The sequence below is a fragment of the Nicotiana sylvestris genome, chromosome 6, assembly GCF_000393655.2.
Source record: "Nicotiana sylvestris chromosome 6, ASM39365v2, whole genome shotgun sequence".
Classification (NCBI taxonomy): domain Eukaryota; kingdom Viridiplantae; phylum Streptophyta; class Magnoliopsida; order Solanales; family Solanaceae; genus Nicotiana; species Nicotiana sylvestris.
The window spans coordinates 5,187,726-5,207,537 of NC_091062.1; positions in this window are offsets into that span (position 1 = coordinate 5,187,726).

Genomic DNA, 19,812 nt, shown 5'->3' on the forward strand with positions numbered 1-19,812 from the left:
GAACCATTGGAACTAATTTTTATTATTTGAAAATGGGCCAAACTTGACTACCAACATATTCGAAAGTTGTTAGACTTAATCGACACTTTGAAAATCTGTTGCCTTTGAAAGAACTCTGACAAACCTGGTTCGAAATCAACCCATGCCTATTAAGTTCATAACCTTAGCCTTACTACATCGAATCAAACTTCAAATACGGCAGACTTAACGATTCTGCAAAATTACTTGCTTAATATCCTACTAGTTTACGTCAACATTTAAACAGGTTTATTTTTCAAATCAACAACTACGGGATATGACCTTTATAAACTATCTACATAATTTAAATTTCTGTCACAGAAATCTACACACCTAACAGTTTCAATTATACAGTCATGTTTCCAGTATTCATACAAAAATATAAAAAAACAGAACTAATAGTAGATGAATCTACTTCGTTTGACATTTATGAAATTGAAGGCGATAAATAACATCCACATGTACAGATTCGCTGCATAATCCTGTTTCAACTTCAATTCAAGTTACATCAAGGTGATTCGAGGTATATACCTGGATGTTGAAACACAACAACAAGAAGAAGAAAGCAGAAAAATCAGCAGCAACAAAATGGCAGCAGCAACAGCAGCAGTAACAAGCAGTAGCAATTAGCAAATGCCAACAGCAACCAGTAGATTAAACCAAACAATAAACCCAGAATCCAGTGGCAATTTCAGAAGAAATCAAGCAACAAACAACAACAAACCAACAGCAACACGACCGAAGCCCAGGAAATCGAAACATGGCCCAGAAATAATAGATCGCAGAGAAGAATCTACTAATGTTCAAATGAGTCCAATAGCTTCAAAACTTCAAACACTGGACAGGATTGCCTATTTCAAACTATGCTTTTGTTCTTTTAAGAGATGCTGGAGTTGAAATTCAGTTTTGAAACTGAATTTAAAAACTGACTTCTGACTTTTAAACCAAGAAACCCAATTTAAAACCTCCCTAGACTGAAAAAAAATGCTCTCACCCCCAACTAGCTCTCTTTTTATGTTCTGACGTCTTCTATTTTCTGATTGTTTTTCTCTTTTTATCTGAATGTTACCAAAAAAATTCTCTGCACCTCACTCTTTCTCTTTTCTGATTGTTCTTGTTGCTCAAATTACAAGGAAATAGATTTTAGAGAGGTTTTTGAAGCACTTAAACTCTTGAGTTTTTCCAGGGGTCTCCCTATTTTCTGATTCCCTCCTCCTCTTTATCCTTATAGAAAGGAAGAAAACTCCTTTAAAGACAGGTTGCCCAGGGCTTAAAATAAGCCTTAAAGGCTGTCATCTTCACTTAGGGTTGTCTAAGCATGGGGTTTCTTCTACTTTAAACTGCTGAACTTTAAAAATGCAGTGGATATCCTACTGTACAGCAGGTTCCACTACTATTCTCATGTGCATTTTCAACTTTTTATCATCAAGCCCATGTTGTTACTGATTTCCAGCTGCTAAAGGTGCTTAACATATCATCAATCCCACTATTGGTCAATTAACTTCATTAGTTTAATTAATATTTTAGTACCTTACTGTCAGCTCACTTGCCTTTAAGCAATTCAGAACCTTTAAAACCCCATAATACCCTTGAAACTCCTGTGATTTATTGTATTACCCTTAAGCTTAGAGGTTTGAGGTTATAGTCTATATAAACTTACACTAAACACTGATTTCAGGTTGAACTATCAGATTACTACAGCTATATCCAATTCTCAACTTAGGTTAAAACACATCATAATACAGAAGGGGTGTTAATCAAATGGCATAAGTTGGTCATATTGGGAACCAATCCTGACCAACTCAAAACCAAACTTGATCAACAAAGAGTTGATAATGCAAACTAAGGAATGAGGCAGTATCAATCAGGTCTTAGCACAAACAAGAGAAACATGCAAGTAATTACACTGACATGAGCAAACTCATGCTTCTCTAGTTTTTCAAATGATTTTAGTTAACGACATTTATATAATCGACTATACGAGCTATAATAGATAGCAAACAATCGATAAACAAGCTAGACAAACTAGGTTACCATGAGGCTTTAGTGACTTTAGACATAACAAGGAAACTATATGAACTAACTATTCGACGACTCTGAACAGGTTAAACACATAACTCACAACAGGTACAATTAACAAAAAAACAGAAGGATCAAATAAAAAGGTCTTATGAAGACAGGCAGAATTAATTAAAAAAAATAAAAATCATATAATCTAAACTAAACACGTAAAGAGATACAAACAGAATCACTAACAGAACAGAAGGAAAGGAAAAATTACCTTGGAAGCTTAAGAACAAAGAAGACCCAGACTCGAACTGGACTTGACTTCTTTGAGGTCGAACGGACTTCAATCGAAATGTTCTCAACTGAGAACAACTCGATTGAGGTCTATTAGACCCCAACTCCTATTTTAATTGGACAAACCCCCAGGATCTTGAGTTCTAGGGTTCATACAGGCCGATTTGGGGCTCAAAGGGTTCTACCTAGATTCGAACGGAACCACCGTTGATTAGGGTATGAGGGAGGTCAGGGGAGCAACTGGTGTGAATTTGGGGTCGGTTGGTGTAGGTTGAGGTTTGGTTCGAATCTTCAAATGAAGATTCGAGAATCTAGGAATTGATTCGAGCCAAAAGGTTTGTGGATTCGGATTCAGGGTGGTTGAGTGGTCCTAGGATGTTAAGATGGTGGTCGGCAGCGTTTGCCGCCGGGTTTCAAATGGAAGGGGACTAAGGCGGCTAGGGTTTAAACCTAGGTCCGTCTCTGAATGAGAGACACGGAGGAACAGTGAGAGAAAGGGGGGGGGTGCTTGGTTTGGGGGCTGGGATAAGCTTTAGATTTATATATGGGGTGGGTGGTCTGAGCCTGACCGTCGGATGAAGTCTGGTTGACAGACAGGATCTTTCGTTTAGGGGGGAACGACGATGTTTGGTCCAAGAGGGGACTGGGTCGGTTTTTGACGGGAATGGGTCGGGCTAATGAGGCGTGTTGGGGACCGTAGGATTGAACAAGATGGACGACTTCGATTGAAACTCCTATACGGCGTCGTTTGGTTTTAAAATGGGAGTTGAATTGGACCGTTAGATATGTTTGATCAACGGTCCAGATCCGATAGTCCTTAAACGACGTCGTTTGGTGAGGCTATAGAGATCAGGGAAACGGACTGGGTCATGAAATGATTTGGGCCTGATTTTTGGTCTCAAATTTGAGCCCAAATCCGGATTTTTCTCCAATTTAAACTCTTTTCTTTTCCTTCTTTTAATTTCTAATTTAAACAAAATTCCTAACTAAGTTGTAAAATCAAAATAAAACTTATACAAATATTAATTAATACTTAAACAACAATTATCACACACATTAAACATTTTAATAAAATCACTCAGTGACAACAAAAATAGAATAAAAGATGCATATTTTTTTTGTGATTTTTCCTTAAAACCAAATTATGATTTGATTAATTCCTAATAGTAGAACGATATCCTAAACTTACACGCGACATATATTTTTTTATATTTTTATTTGACAAAACTAAAACAATCACAGACAAAACTACAAACAACTACCAAAAATGCCACGTAAATTCCAAAAAAAATGGTACAACAAAACCATTTGTTTTTATTTTTCGATTTCTTTTGGAGCAATTGTAGCGTAGACAAAAATCACGTGCTCACAGCTGCGTCTCTTTGTTCGAAAACATGCGAGGTTTTCGTGCAAAGATAAAGTGAGCGGATATGAGCGATTTTTGCCCGTTGGACTACTCCGTGTGAAGCGTATTTTTGAAAGATTTGACCGAATCTTTGATTCAAAGATTTCCTACATATCCTGGGCTAAACAAGAATCATGTCAATGTAGTTCGGGAAACTTTGGTAGCTGGGACTACCATGGGATTGCAAAGCTTGCTGTTACTGCTGTTGCTGTTGCCGCTACTGCTTTACCGACCTCCTTATTACAACCAAAGGAAATTGAAAACTGAACTAACTACTTATGCCTGTCAACCGCTAGTTACAAGATTCCTATCTATAATTCTTTTGCCACTTGATTTTTGGTCTTAGCTGATTCTGCTTGTAGACTTCGATCTAAATCTTGATGCTCGCAAGTTATAGGTGCTTGTTTATTTCTGCAGTATTGAATGAAACGGGATTGGCGGAGCTCGGGAATTTGATCAAATTTTTGAGCGGCCTGCCCTTCATTTGTTCCAATATTTGGGAACATCTTCTTTTTGTTCTTTTTCTTCTTTTCTTTATTCTGGATTGAGACTCAAACCGTAGGTCATCTCGATCCATGTGCCTCGAGGTCAGACCTGCTGAAACAACAAAACAAACGAACGAAATTTTCTGCCCCAGTTTCACTAGGAAAATTTCGTGAGTTAATTGCCATGAAAATTTACAGAATTGATGAGGGGATTGGAAAAACTCTAGTCTACAAAGCGCAACTCAGTGATTGGAGCCCTAATGTCACAAAAGGTAAAAATGCACAACTCAGGGATTGGAGCCCTAATGTCGGCTAAAGGAAGGTTGCTCAACTCAGGGATTGGAGCCCTAATGCTGGCTAAAGAAAAATCGCTCAACTCAGGGATCGGAGCCCTGATGTTGGCTAAAACAAAGTCGCTCAACTCAGGGGTTGGAGCCCTAATGCTGGCTAAAGGAAAAACGCTCAACTTAGGGATTGGAGCCCTAATGCTGGCTAAAATGGAAATTGCTCAACTCAGGGATTGGAGCCCTAATGTCAGCTAAAGAAAACTGCTCAACTCAGGGATTAGAGCCCTAATGCTGGCTAAAGAAACTGCTCAACTCAGGAATTGGAGCCCTAATGTTGGCTAAAAGAAAGTCGCTCAACTCAGGGGTTGGAGCCCTAATACTGGCTAAAGCAAAACGCTCAACTCAGGGATTGGAGCCCTAATGTCGGCTAAAGGAAAAATGCTCAACTCAGGGATTGGAGCCCTATTGCTGGCTAAAGGGAAAACGCTCAACTCAGGGATTGAAGCCCTAATGCTGGCTAAAAAAATGCTCAACTTAGGGATTGGAGCCCTAATGTCGGAACATAAAAGAAATAAAAAATGCTCTGCCTTCTCTCTACTTTCTCTCTCTAGAAAATACCTGCCGTCACTGTATCATTGCATACGAGCTACTGTTCATCGCAACATTTTTTGCGATTTGAACTTGCTCATGCTCGTGTAAGGCAGCAATGGCTGCGTTGAACTCTCCCCAGTCCTTGACTGTGGGAGAGCAAACACCCGGGGTCAACATTCCTCTAAAAATGAATTATGCAGCAACTGTGACTAAAGGAAATGTTCGACAAATCCAACATACAGTTCTATGTCCAGTTAGATTCGAACATGGAGAACCAATCGTTGAATTCACCACAAATGATGTGAAAGAGTTTGTCATAGAGGAAGGTTTACACCAAGCAGTTGTCATCAAATTCTCTTATGGAAAACCAGAACTTCACGACTTCAGAAGAATTTTTCCAAAACAGTTCGATGTGAAGGGATCGTGTAACATCGGGCAGCTGGAGATTAGACATTTACTGGTACGATTCGAGCTTTATGAAGACTATGTAAACTTTGTTTCCAGATCTACTAGGCACATTAACTCAAATGGAGATGAGTTCTTCTTCAGAACTTTTCCTTGGACGATTGGATTCGATCCAAGAATTGAGACATCGAAGGTTGTGGTGTCCATCTCATTCCCAGATCTTCCACCAAAATATTTTGCTAAGAAATCTTTGATGCCAATTGCATCTGCAGTTGGAAAACCTCTTGCTATTGATAAGGCGACGAAAGATCGAACAAGGCCAAGCGCTGCGAGGGTTAAAGTGTTTCTGGATCTGCTGGATAAGCATCCCAAAAAGTAAAGATTTCAGTCATCGACAAAATTTCTGGAAAATCTAATGATTTCAGTCAAAAGGTTATATATGATTACCTTCCAATGTACTGTACATGTTGTAAGAACCAAGGGCATGATGAAATTTCATGTCGCGCAATGAAAGGAAGAAATAAAAATGCAAAGGAAAATACAGAGCAAATTAGTCGAACTGATTTGGATGAGAATTGCGTTGAACAGCTTCAGGGGGATGCAAGGCAATTATTGAATGCAATAAGAGATGCCAATCAGCTGGAAGATAATGACAATGTGACTAAAATGCAGGGAGTGGTCGATGACACTTCACATACTCAGAATAAGTCTAAAGATAAGGCTACTGCTACATGAACTTTGGCGATCTTCACAGGGCAAAAGCCTACTGGACATGTAGGAGGACAATGGATAGAGGTGAAGGATAAGCGTGTGAAGCCTGTCAATAATGAGAATTGTGTTCAAACAAAAACAGGACATGAGACAATGGCATTGACTACTGCAACCAAGGAGAATCAGATGATAAATGTTTTGGCATTGGTGGAAATCGAAGATGAGCAGGTAGACCATGTTCAGATTCGGAATAGCTTTGTAGTCTTAGAAATGGAAAAAACTGATGACAATGAAGGAAATAATCTGATGTTGATAGGGGAAACCTATGCTGTCAAAAATAGAGCTAACATGGAACCAAATGGCAATTTGAGTGCAACTGCAGATGCTATTACTCAAATTCCAAACTATGATGCTCGTACAAAACAATTGTCAAAAGAAGCAAATCAGTTAAATCCAAATGCTATTGCTTTTAATCTTTCTGCTAAAGAGAATGAGCATCAAAAGCATAGAAAACAAGAGTCCAGAGCACAATGGGCTAATAAGATCTTTGGAAGCAAGTTAGTTACCACTAATCACTCGTGTCAGGATATCCCATCTCAAGACACATATGGATCATCAGAACAAGTGAATGAGAAAGACAAACTAGCTCTGACTAGTGGCAAGCTTTGAGAGGGTCAAGCGGAGGAGGATTCTGAAGAAGGAGAAATTCCAAAAGGAATTAATGAAGAAGCTGAAGCTGATCAGGAGGTCATATAGGAGGAAGATCAAAGTGTAAATGATAATGCAGCTGTTGTAGAAGAACATACTAGAGCTCCAAACAGAGCAAATACTCTGTTTCAAAACAGAGAAAAGATAAAAAAAACATACCAGAGGAGGAAAATCATGCTGCAGAATGCAGTGAAGCCAGGAAACAAGCAGATACAACAATTACAGGCGCCTCAATGCACTTGGGCAAAAATGATAAGTTGGATGGATTAAAATGCAACGCTGAAGGGGAACAGGGGATGATTAAAAAAACTGACAATCAAAAAGAGTTTGGTGATAACAGTAGGGTGAGGATACTCAAGTATAATGATTCCAAAGGCGTAATGACAAGCTGTCCCTCTCATGAATTGGCAAGACCAGTTATGAATCAAGAAAAAGAAGATGAAAACATTCTGGGAAATGGAAGAGATTTAGATGAGGAATCAACAACTCAAAACTTCATCAATGTGGCAAGAAAAGGTGATATCTCTCCAACTCATATAGCCAAAGTTAAATCTGCTGCAAAAGGAAAAAAAGGAAAGATTAACAGAAACAATTCTGACATGCCTACTGCTGGGATCCAAACTCGACGAGGTTGTTCTAAATCAAATAATTGTTAATGGATGCAATTATTTGGAATATTAGATCCGTCAATACGCAGCGAGCCTTTGAGAGGCTCATAAAAATGCATAGACAACATGATTTCAATTTTGTTGGTCTCATGGAACCAATGCAGGATGGTTCAAAGCTGGAATTATACAGAAGACAGATAGGTTTTTCTAAAGCATTTTCTAACATTTCAAATAAGGTGTGGGCTTTCGTTGATGAACTGTACGACGTCACAATTCTATATGACATGGAGCAGCAGCTGACATTACAAATGACTCATACAGAAACACGCATTGTCCAAAATGTTACTTTGGTCTATGCCAAGTGTGATGCAATAGAAAGAATAGAGCTTTGGGACTCATTATACCCAATGGCAGCAGATATGGATGTCCCTTGGCTTGTTGGAGGTGACTTCAATGTCATATGGGATGATGAGGAGAAGTTTGGGGGATGTCCAGTGACTTTGAATGAAGTAGACGATTTCCGACATTGCATGAACACCTGTAATCTATTTGACTTGGGATTTAAGGGAAGTATATATACTTGGTGGAATGGAAGAGCGGAGGAAGATTGCATTTTCAAAAGACTTGACAGATGTATGGCTAACATTGATTTCCAACAAATGTTCCCTGGAATAGAAGTCACTCATCTGCTAAAAACTGGATCCGACCATTGTCCCATGTTGCTAAAATGTAATCTTGAATCGACTGTGATAAAGAAATCCTTCAGATTTCTCAATTTTTGGACAAAACATCCGACGTTTAAAGATGTGGTCAATGAAAATTGGAACGCAGATTTTGAAGCAAATCCTTTCACTTTATTCAACCACAAAATAAAAAAAGTGAAAAAAGGACTGTCACAATGGAACAAGTCGACATATGGAGATATTTTCAAGAAGATATCTAGTTTGGAAGAGGTAGTCAAGGTTCATGAGGCTCAATTTAAAATAAGTCCAACTCAGGCAAATAGGGAAAGACTGTGTAAAGTTCAAGCACAACTTATCAAATTTCTTGCTCTTGAGGAACAATTTTGGAAACAAAAGGCAGGGATGGCTTGGTTCAAAGATGGAGATAGAAACACTAAATTCTTTCACGCTCAAGTCAACGGCAGAAGGAAGAGATTGCAGCTACGAGGGATTCAAAACAGAGATGGAATCTGGATAGATGACAATACTCAAATCGCAGAAGAAGCAGTTCATTTCTTTAAAGAACAGTTCCATGAAAAAAGATGCCCATCTGATTTTGAAATTATAGGTCATGTTCCAAAATTAGTAGGAACGGAGCAGAACATTCAGTTGATGAAGCATCCCACAAAAGATGAGGTCCAACAGGCTACGATGGGGTTAAATAGAGAAAGCGCAGCTGGCCCGGATGGTTTCACAGGAGCTTTTTTTCATTCATGTTGGGATATCATTGGTGACGATGTCTTTAACATGGTCAAGAGTTTCTTCAATGGTCATGAACTACCAAGATATGTTACACATACAAATCTAGTTCTATTACCAAAGAAGAAAGATGTGCAAACATTTTCAGATCTACGTCCAATAAGCCTGAGCAATTTCATCAACAAAGTTATTTCAAGGGTCATCCACGAGAGGCTAGTTAGTCTACTTCCTACTCTTATTCCTAACGAACAAGCGGGGTTTGTAAAGGGTCGAAACATAGTTGAAAATGTGCTCCTCACTCAAGAGATAATCACTGATATTAGACTGAGATCGAAGCCCGGACCAGACGTAGTGATTAAACTAGATGTGACGAAAGCCTATGATCGTCTTTCTTGGTTATTCCTCACTAAAGTCCTGAGGCAAATGGGTTTCTGTGAAACATTTATTGACTTGGTTTAGGGAATTGTGTCTAACAATTGGTACACCGTTCTCATCAATGGTCAGCCACATGGATTTTTCAAGTCTACTAGGGGCGTCAAGCAAGGAGACCCTCTATCACCAACCCTATTCATACTTGCAGCTGAGGCATTTTCAAGGGCGTTAAATGATTTGCACCTTAATTTATACTTTTGTGGCTTTGGAATGCCAAAGTGGAGTCCAAAAATAAACCATCTAGCATACGCCGACGACACTATAATTTTTTCTTCTTCAGATGCTAAGTCGTTGCAGCTGCTAGTTGGGATTTTGGCAGCATATGAAAAAGCTTCTAGACAACTCATTAATTAGTCAAAATCAGCAGTCTACATGCATGATTCTTCACCTGAAGATGTTATAAAAAAGGTTCAAAGAATCACGAGTATTTGCAAGCAGGAATTCCCTTTCATATACCTTGGATGACCAATTTTCTACACTCAAAGGAAAATGGAATACTATGATGGCTTGATCAATAAAGTCATGGACAAATTGCAAGCATGGAAAGGAAAATTATTATCGATTGGTGGTAGGGCGATTTTAATCAAACATGTCCTACAAAGCATGCCTATCCATCTCTTATCGGCAATGAATCCACCTCCATTTGTCATTAACAAGCTACACAAGATATTCGCACAATTCTTCTGGAGTAGCTCTATTGGTGGCAAAAGGAGGCACTGGGCATCATGGAGTACTCTATGTCGACCTTATGAAGAAGGAGGAGCAGGTTTTCGATCTCTACACGATGTTGCAAAAGCTCTTTTTGTAAGCTCTGGTGGAACTTCAGGACAAAACCAACTTTATGGAGCTCTTTCATGTCCCAAAAATACTGCAAAAAATTAAATCCCATTGTAGTACCTTGGAAAAAAGGTTCGCATGTTTGGAGACGAATGCTGGAATGTCGGGACATTATAGAACATCAAATTAGGTGGCGTCTGAAAATGGGATCTTCGCTTTTTTGGTTTGACAACTGGACTGGATTGGGAGCATTATACTTCAACACACCTGATGGCTTTTGCATTGATGAATCAGTTAACAATGTTACTGATGTTATGCATACAGGAGCTTGGGATGCAGACAAGTTAACCAACATTCTGCCTGGGGAATATGCAGCACACATTATCAACAATATCAAACCACTAGGGGAGCAACAATTGCTTGACGTACCTTACTGGTGCCTTGAGAATGGAGGAATTTTTTCAGTGAAATCAGCGTGGGAGTATTTAAGGCAGAGAAAAGACACGGGGGCAGCATACATAAAGATGTGGGTAAAAGGATTACCATTCAAGATATCGTTCTTTATGTGGAAAGTATGGAAAGCAAAACTACCACTAGACGACCATATGAAGAAAATGGGATACGCAATGCCTTCTCGATGCTGGTACTGTGTGCAACCAGGAGAAGAAACGTTACAGCACCTTTTCTTTACTTCGTTTGATGCGAAAAAAGTGTGGTCATACTTCCTAATGCATGCTGGAATTAAAATAGAGGGACTGTCTATGCACCAGGCAATTGTGAAGTGCTGGACACTTACAGTAATATCAAGATTGCAGCCAATTTTTCAAGCACTTCCTGCCATCATTATGTGAGAGCTGTGGAAGAGAAGAAATAGTTACAAACATGGGGAAACAGTGACGATTAGACAGGTGATTTATCAGGTTTCCACAACCATTCAATCGCTTGTTAGATTGAGGAAACCTGCAGTGGCTAACATTCCTCATAACTGGCCAGACATCCTGCAAATGATGGAACAGTACACGCCTAAATTGAAGGTTACTAAATTCTTGTGGGAATTGCCAACACAAGGATGGATTAAAGTTAACTGCGATGGGGCATCGAGGGGAAATCCGGGCAGGAGCTCAATTGGATATGCACTTCGAGATGATGAAGGTAATATAAAGTATGCATATGGAAAGGTGATACATGACACAACAAACAATGAGGCAGAGGCATTGGCAATTTTGGAAGCTCTAAAATACTGTGAGGAGAAAGGATTCAATAGAATTATTTTGCAAACAGAGTCGCTACTCTTGAAGAACGCTATAGAAGGATTGTGGAATGTTCCTTGGGTCATTGCAGAATATCTAGAAGATATTGCAAAGGTCATGTCAACGATTGATGTGAAGCTATCACATATCTTGAGAGAAGGGAATTGCTTGGCAGACCATCTGGCAAATCAAGCACTTGACATGGGCAATGTCGAAGCACATAGTTTTCAGGAACTGGATACAAAAGGAAGGAGAATTGTCAATAACGACAAATTACAATGCCCATATCTAAGGGTGAAAGTTGCGAGACAATAAGGATGAGCAAGACAAAGGAGATGGGGACAGCTGAAAGATTGCACTTTTATAATAACTCAGCTTTCTTTTTTGCAGGAACAACTTGTATGCCATACTTGTGGTTTGGAATTCAAAGGGTGATAGTTCTAAATAATGTCCATTATGTCGGAGCAAAAACGATAGTAAGCTCATACAGTTTGGCTCAGGAACAGGAAGGATATCACCTCGTGCACAAACAGGAAGTAAACATATACTTGACAAGGGCAATGGACAGGTGTGCTGCCAGAAATTCGCAGCAAATACACAATAAGACTCACAGTACAACAATCGAGTCATTGGTACAAGAAAATGGAAGACAAATCTGTGCATACACAGATAATGTTTGGGGCAGAAATGAGCAGGAATGTTTTAAATCTGTGGACCAGTCATGTCCAGAACTGTGGGAACAATGTAATGGCTCAAATATGGGATTCGACCACTATTTAAAATTACAGGAGCAATGCAGTAAATCGTGTAGAACCAATCGTACACAGAAAACATGGTACAACAATGTACAAGAGACAACACAATGCTTGTATGGCAATAAAAATGGATGCTCATTTCACTCAAATGACAAATCTGGGCAGCTGCATTCATGTGAAGGAAGGAACAAAAGCAAATGATGGGACACTCAAAGAACAGGCAATATTCATGTTCGAATACTTATGAAGGAGAACATGATAAAGTAGGGAGATATCACACGTACTGACCATACTTTACTTCAAACAAGCTCGTCAAGCCAGATGGAGCAACAATACCAAGTATGTTGTATTCGTCGGCAGCTACTGAGATTACAAAGTATAATTTTCCAGATTATACATCATCACATTAGGCGCGTTATTAGTATACAAATTGTACTATCAATGATGAGTATTTTACTTAACATTGGTAATAGGATTTATGTGCGTCTTATATTTTACTTCTTTCATCGTTCAAGACCACCGGAATTGTTGTAATAGTTGTAATTCTCTATTTTTACTTTTATATATATAAAATTAGCCCTAGGCACTTGCCTAGAGGATTGCCAAAAAAAAAAGAGCCCTAATGTCGGCTAACTGGAAAAATCGCTCAACTCAGGGATTGGAGCCCTAATGCTGGCTAAAAGAAAGTCGCTCAACTCAGGGGTTGGAGCCCTAATGTTGGCTAAAAGAAAGTCGCTCAACTAAGGGGTTGGAGCCCTAATGCTGGCTAAAACAAAATACTCAACTCAGGGATTGGAGCCCTAATGCTGGCTAAAAGAAAGTCGCTCAACTCAGGGATTGGAGCCCTAATGCTGGCTAAAAGAAAATGCTCAACTTAAGGATTGGAGCCCTAATGTCGGCTAACTGGAAAAATCGCTCAACTCAGGGATTGGAGCCCTAATGCTGGCTAAAAGAAAGTCGCTCAACTCAGGGGTTGGAGCCCTAATGCTGGCTAAAAGAAAGTCGCTCAACTCAGGGGTTGGAGCCCTAACGCTGGCTAAAGCAAAACGTCAACTCAGGGATTGGAGCCCTAATGTCGGCTAAAGGAAAAACGCTCAACTCAGGGATTGGAGCCCTAATGTTGGCTAAAAGAAAACTGCTTAACTCAGAGATTGGAGCCCTAATGCTGGCTAAAGAAAACTGCTCAACTCAGGGATTGGAGCCCTAATGTTGGCTAAAGGAAAAACACTCAACTCAGGGATTGGAGCCCTAATGCTGGCTAACAGGAAAAACACTCAACTCAGGGATTGGAGCCCTAATGTTGGCTAAAAGAAAACTGCGCAACTCAGGGATTGGAGCCCTAATGCTGGCTAAAGAAAACTGCTCAACTCAGGGATTGGAGCCCTAATGCTGGCTAAAAGGAAATATTGGGGATTCTAACTAACCCTCTTTTTTTGAATTTTCTTCTTACTTCACTTTTTTCGTTTTTTTTATTATTATTTTTCATCTTTTGTTTAGTAAAATGCAAGAGAGGATTTGGGGAAACTTCCCTATTGGGTTGATTCTTTATTGCAAAGCTGTTTCTTGCATTCGCGTATTTCTTTTCCTTTTGGGCAGCACCTGCTTCTTGCACGGTTGCTTTGGATCGCACCTGTTTCAATTTTCCAAACAAAGAACAATTGTCAGTTTGAAAACGGTGGTTGGTTCGGTGGCCTTGATTGTTCCAATTGCTTTGTCCCGTCCTTATTCCTGCTGAGAAACTCTGTCATTCATTGGATTCACAGGTGAAACCCTTTTAAACCGATCAGACTCGTATTTTCGGATTTTGTGATGATTCTCCCGTGTAAGGCTTTGGTTCTTCCATCCCATTCGGACTTAGTGGGGATTTTTATTGGGGAAGACTCGTTGGGGATTTTTACAAGGCAGACTCTGTGGGGATTTGCTGGGGCAGACTCTTTGAGGATTTTTACAAGGGGAGACTCTGTGGGAATTTTTACAAGAGGAGACTCTGTGGGGATTTTTTTACAAGGGGAGACTCTGTGGGGATTTGCCGATTTTTTTTGTGTGGCTTTACTTCGAAAGCAATCAACATCATGATCAATCGGGATTGGACTGACGTACTTCTGAAGCGGGGTATTTTCTTTACTTCTTACTAAACGGAGCTCCGTGAAACCGGTCCTGCCACCTATTCTTTCCAGCACGTTTGGAATTTGCGGGTTAAAATGAAAGGGATTCAAAGAAAGGTAAAACAAAAGCGGAGAAAACGAATTTAAAAAGAGAAGTGTCCCTTTCGGGACAAGAAAGACTTATCTAAGGAAACATGCTGACTTTAAATTGACATGACATGCTTTTTGGACTGGATGCCCGACCTTCACGAACTTGCATTTCCTCATGAACCAAAACGGATCTATGTTTCCAAACCAGTGGAACATTGCCAAAACTTTCTGAGGTGGAATCATCTTTTCGGCCGACAGCGCCCTTTGCGGGTTTTCGCTAGTCGACCTCTCTCATTTCTCTCCTTGTTGTCGCTTGATAGCACTCTTTGCGAGTTTTACTAAACAAGCTCTCTCATTTTCTATTTCTCTACTCCCATCGCCTCATGGTGCCCGAAGGTTTTCACCGACAAGACTCTCTCGTTTTATTTCTCTCAATTTGAATGTACCGGCCTCCAATCATGATATCTCTTGGCTTCCCCTGCCTTTGACAATTGATCCGAAGGACTTGTGCTTGGTAAAAGAATTGTAGATGAAACTACAACTTCTAAACCATTTGATGTGCCCCGGTTTCAATTTCAGGGTAAATTGGATTTTATTTTTGGTGTGACTGAACCCCAGGGAGAGGCTGCCTACGTATCCTTTCGAAATCAAGTCAGACGTAGTTCAAGATCAATCAATGTTGGTTTTTTTTACAAGGTAGCCAAAGAAATGTAACCGGCTCAAAAGGGCTTGTAGAGAGAGTTGATAGTGTTTGGGTAGTGGGAATAAAAACCTTCATCATCTCAAACGTGCCAAGACCACTGAAGTAAAACTCAGACATAATACCTTTTGACGGCATCCGCATTCACTGCTGTTTCAGGATCATTTCCTTCAATATCACCCAGATACAATGCTCCTCTCGGCAATATCTTCCTGATGATGTATGGGCCTTTCCAATTAGGAGCAAATTTTCCTTTCGCTTCCTGGTGATATGGCAGAATGTGCCTTAATACTAGTTGACCTACTTCAAAATTCCTGGGTCGTACTTTCTTGTTGTAAGCACGAGCCATTCTATGTTGGTACAATTATCCGTGACAAACCGCGGCCATTCGTTTCTCGTCAATCAAAGTCAACTGCTCCAATCGAGTCTTAACCCACTCGCTATCTTCAATTTCTGCTTCGACAATGGTTTGGAGCGAAGGAATTTCCACCTCTGCTGGTATCACAGCCTCGGTCCCATAAACCAACAAGTAAGGGGTTGCCCCTACTGATGTGCGTACTGTAGTGCGATATCCCAGCAATGCAAAGGGTAACTGTTCATGCCATTGTCGGGAACTCTGGATCGTCTTCCTCAAAATCTTCTTGATGTTCTTGTTTGCTGCTTCAACAGCGCCATTGGCCTTGGGCCGATAAGGAGTGGAGTTCCTATGCGTTATTTTGAACTGTTCGCATACATCCCCCATCAAGTGACTATTCAGGTTTGCCGCTTTATCTGTGATGATAGTTGCAGGAATATCGAAACGACAGATGAGATTTGAATGTACAAAATCCACCACAACCTTCTTAGTGACCGATTTGAGAGTGACAGCTTCTACCCATTTCGTGAAGTAGTCGATAGCGACCAATATGAACCTGTGCCCATTTGAAGCTTTCGGCTCAATCGGACCAAAGACGTCCATGCCCCATGTAACAAATGGCCAAGGTACCGACATGGGATGCAGTTCTATGGGAGGCGCATGAATCAGATCACCGTGCACCTGATACTGATGGCACTTTCGAACGAAACTAAAACAGTCCTTTTCCATGGTCATCCAGTACTAACCCGCTCGAAGGATTTTCTTTGCCAAAACATACCCGTTCATGTGGGGCCTGCATACTCCTGCGTGTACTTCATGCATGATTCTTCCCGCCTCCTCGGCGTCAACACATCTTAACAAATTGAGGTCCGAGGTCCTTTTATACAATACCTCGCTGCTAAAAAAGAAACCACCTGCATGCCGCCTAATAGTTCTCTTTTGATCTCTAGTAGCATGTTCGGGGTATTCTTGTGTCTTCAAGAACCTCTTGATATCATGGTACCATGGCTGGGTACTTGATCCTGCCTCGACTACATTACAGTAACCGTGTCTTTCCCTGATTTGGATTTCTAAGGGATCGACGTGGGTGTTGCCTGGGTAGGGTAACATTGAAGCTAAGGTGGCAAGTGCATCCGCTAGTTCGTTGTGACACCGCGGGATATACCTGAACTCTATTGATTTGAAACGCTTGCCTAGATCCTCCACGTGCTGTCGGTAAGGAATAAGCTTGACATCCCGAGTTTCCCATTCACCTTGGGCTTGCCTGATAATCAGGTCAGAGTCCCCCATAATCAATAAATCTTCAACATCCTGATCGATCGCCATATGCATGCCCATGATGAAGGCTTCGTATTCAGCTGTATTGTTCGTGCAAAAGAAACGCCGCCTAGCTGTAGCAAGATAGTGCTGACCAGAGGGTGAGATCAAGATTGCCCCAATTCCTACACCTTTGGCTTTTACGGCCCCATCAAAGAACATCTTCCAAACATGAGCGTTTTCCGAGACTACTTCTTTGGTGTTTATTTCTTCATCTGGAAAATAAGTACTCAATGGTTGGTATTCCTCATCAACCGGGTTTTCGGCCAAATGATCTGCTAACGCCTGGGCTTTCATTGCCGTGCGAGTGACATAGACTATGTCAAATTTTGTGAGCAAGATTTGCCACTTGGCCAGTCTGCCAGTAGGCATTGGTTTCTGAAATATGTACTTCAACGGATCCAACCTGCTTATGAGGTAAGTAGTATGAGCTTGGAGATAATGTCTCAATTTTTGAGCCACCCACATCAAAGCACAACACGTTCTTTCCAACAAAGTGTACTTGGCCTCATAGCTGGTGAATTTCTTGCTCAAGTAATAGATCACCTATTCTTTCTTTCCGGTTATGTCATGTTTCCCGAGGACGCAACCGAAAGAATTTTCCAAGACTGTCAGATACAAGAACAGGGGTCTCTCTGGCTCTGGCGGTACCAAAACTGGGGGATTTGAAAGATATTCTTTGATCTTGTCAAAAGCTTCTTGACACTCAGCCGTCCATTTGATCGCTGCATCCTTCCTCAATAGCTTGAATATGGGCTCACATGTGCTAGTCAGCTGGGCAATGAATCGACTGATATAGTTTAACCTGCCCAATAGACTCATCACGTCTTTCTTCGTTCTTGGAGGAGGTAGATCTCAGATAGATTTTATCTTTGTTGGATCTAACCCGATACCTCTCCTGCTTACTATGAAACCCAAAAGCTTGCCTGATGGGACTCCAAAGGCACATTTAGCCGGGTTCAGCTTCAAGTCGTACTTTCTCAGTCTCTCGAAGAATTTCCTCAAGTCTTGGACATGATCGTCCTGAGTCCTGGACTTGACTATCACGTCGTCCACATACACCTCTATCTCTTGATGCATCATGTCATGAAAAATGGCAGTCATGGCTCTCATGTAAGTTGCCCCAGCATTCTTCAAACCAAATGGCATAACCCGATAACAGTAAGTACCCCAAGGTGTAGTGAAGGCAGTTTTCTTGGCGTCTTCTTCATCCATCAACACCTGATGATATCCAGCGTAACAATCTACGAAAGACTGTATCTCATGTTTGGCGCAATTATCAACAAGGATGTGGATGTTGGGCAATGGGAAATTGTCTTTGGGACTCGCCCTGTTCAAATCTCGATAATCCACACATACCTGAGTCTTCCCATATTTTTTCGGCACTGGAACTACATTCGCCAACCACGTGGTGTACTGGACTACCCGAATTACTCCTGTTTTCAACTGCTTGGTGATTTCTTCTTTAATCTTGTCACTGACATCAGTTTTGAACTTTCTCTGCTTTTGTTGAACTGGAGGACAATCAGGGTGAATTGGCAATTTATGCACCACTAGATCAACACCTAATCCTGGCATGTCATCGTATGACCAAGCAAACACATCTTTAAATTCAAAAAGGAGTTGAATTATTGCGTCTCGCATTTTCTCGTCCGTGTGAATGCTTATTTTGGTCTCTCGAATTTCTTCAGGAGTTCCCAAATTAACCGGTTCAGTGTCATTTAGATTCGGCTTAGGTTTATTCTCAAAGTGTTCCAATTCTCGATTTATTTCCCTAAAAGCCTCTTCTTCGTCATATTCCGGTTCTTGGTTCATTATTTCACAATTAAACAGCTCGTTGTGATCTGGGCGTGAAGTTCGCAAGCATGTCATGTTATTTAAAGCCGCTTTATTATAACTGAAAGGAAAAAATAAAGGAAAAATAGCAAAAATCAGAATAAAAGAAAAAGGAGGAAATACTGATTTTATTCCTTGGAATTGGTAAGATAACAAGGTTTATAATTCAGGAATTCAAAACAAGAAACTAAAGAAAAACATCCGAGTTACATCCTAGGAAAACTCGTGATGCAGGAAAGGTGGCAGGACAGGTCTACCCGGACTCCTGCCTAGTTGGGAACGGCGTGGCCTCCCAATTCCGAAGCTTGGAATTTGGCCCCACATATAGCATTTCAGCGGTGCTTGTGCCTTCTCCCGGTTGAACCATGTGAGTTTCATAGAGCATTCCTCTCATTGCCCCACATATCTCTTCGATCTCTACGACCGTAAAAACCTCGTCGTCCTCTTCTTTGATGTATTTCGGTCCGACGAAAGTCTCGTATAAATGTGGCAATGGTCGAGGCAGCTTCCTACCCTCATTTTTCCTCTTCCCTGCCCACTCTTCATCTTTTAGAGTGGGTTGAAAACCTATCCCAAAAAGTTTCTTAGTGGAAGGCAAGGTGATGGGTTCCGTTATTCCTTACAGCGTTCGTCCAAGCCCTTTCCCTAGCCTGAATCCATGTCGGATCATTTCTTTAGCCACCATGATTGAGGCGTTGGACAGGAAAGGTTGGGGGCAAGGTCTTCCTTCTTCATACTGCTCCGCTAGCACAACTTCGAAAGCCTGATAAACCGTGTGCTTGCTCCCTTCCCTTGCTTCAAGATATGGGATGGATGGGTCCCGATAAATAGACTGTTCGTCTTCTCCGTGAACCATAATTTCCCGATCTTCATATTCAAACTTCACCATTTGGTAAAGAGTGGAAGGTACAGCCCCTGCCACATGAATCCAAGGTCTACCGAGGAGAAAATTGTAAGACGTATCCATATCAAGCACCTGGAAAGTTATTTCGAACTCCACCGGTCCTATAGTCAACACCAAGTCTATTTCCCCGAGGGTGTCCCTCTTGACACCATAAAAAGCCCTTACGTAGACATTATTGGGGCGAATTCTTCCAGTCCCAATTTCCATTCTCTGCAGCGTGGAGAGCAGACAAATGTCAACACCTGAACCTCCATCCAACATTACCCGCTTGATGTAGTAGTCTTCGCACTTATCTGTCAGATGTAAAGCTTTATTGTGAGCCGCTCCCCCTGGAGGTAAGTCGTTCTTGCT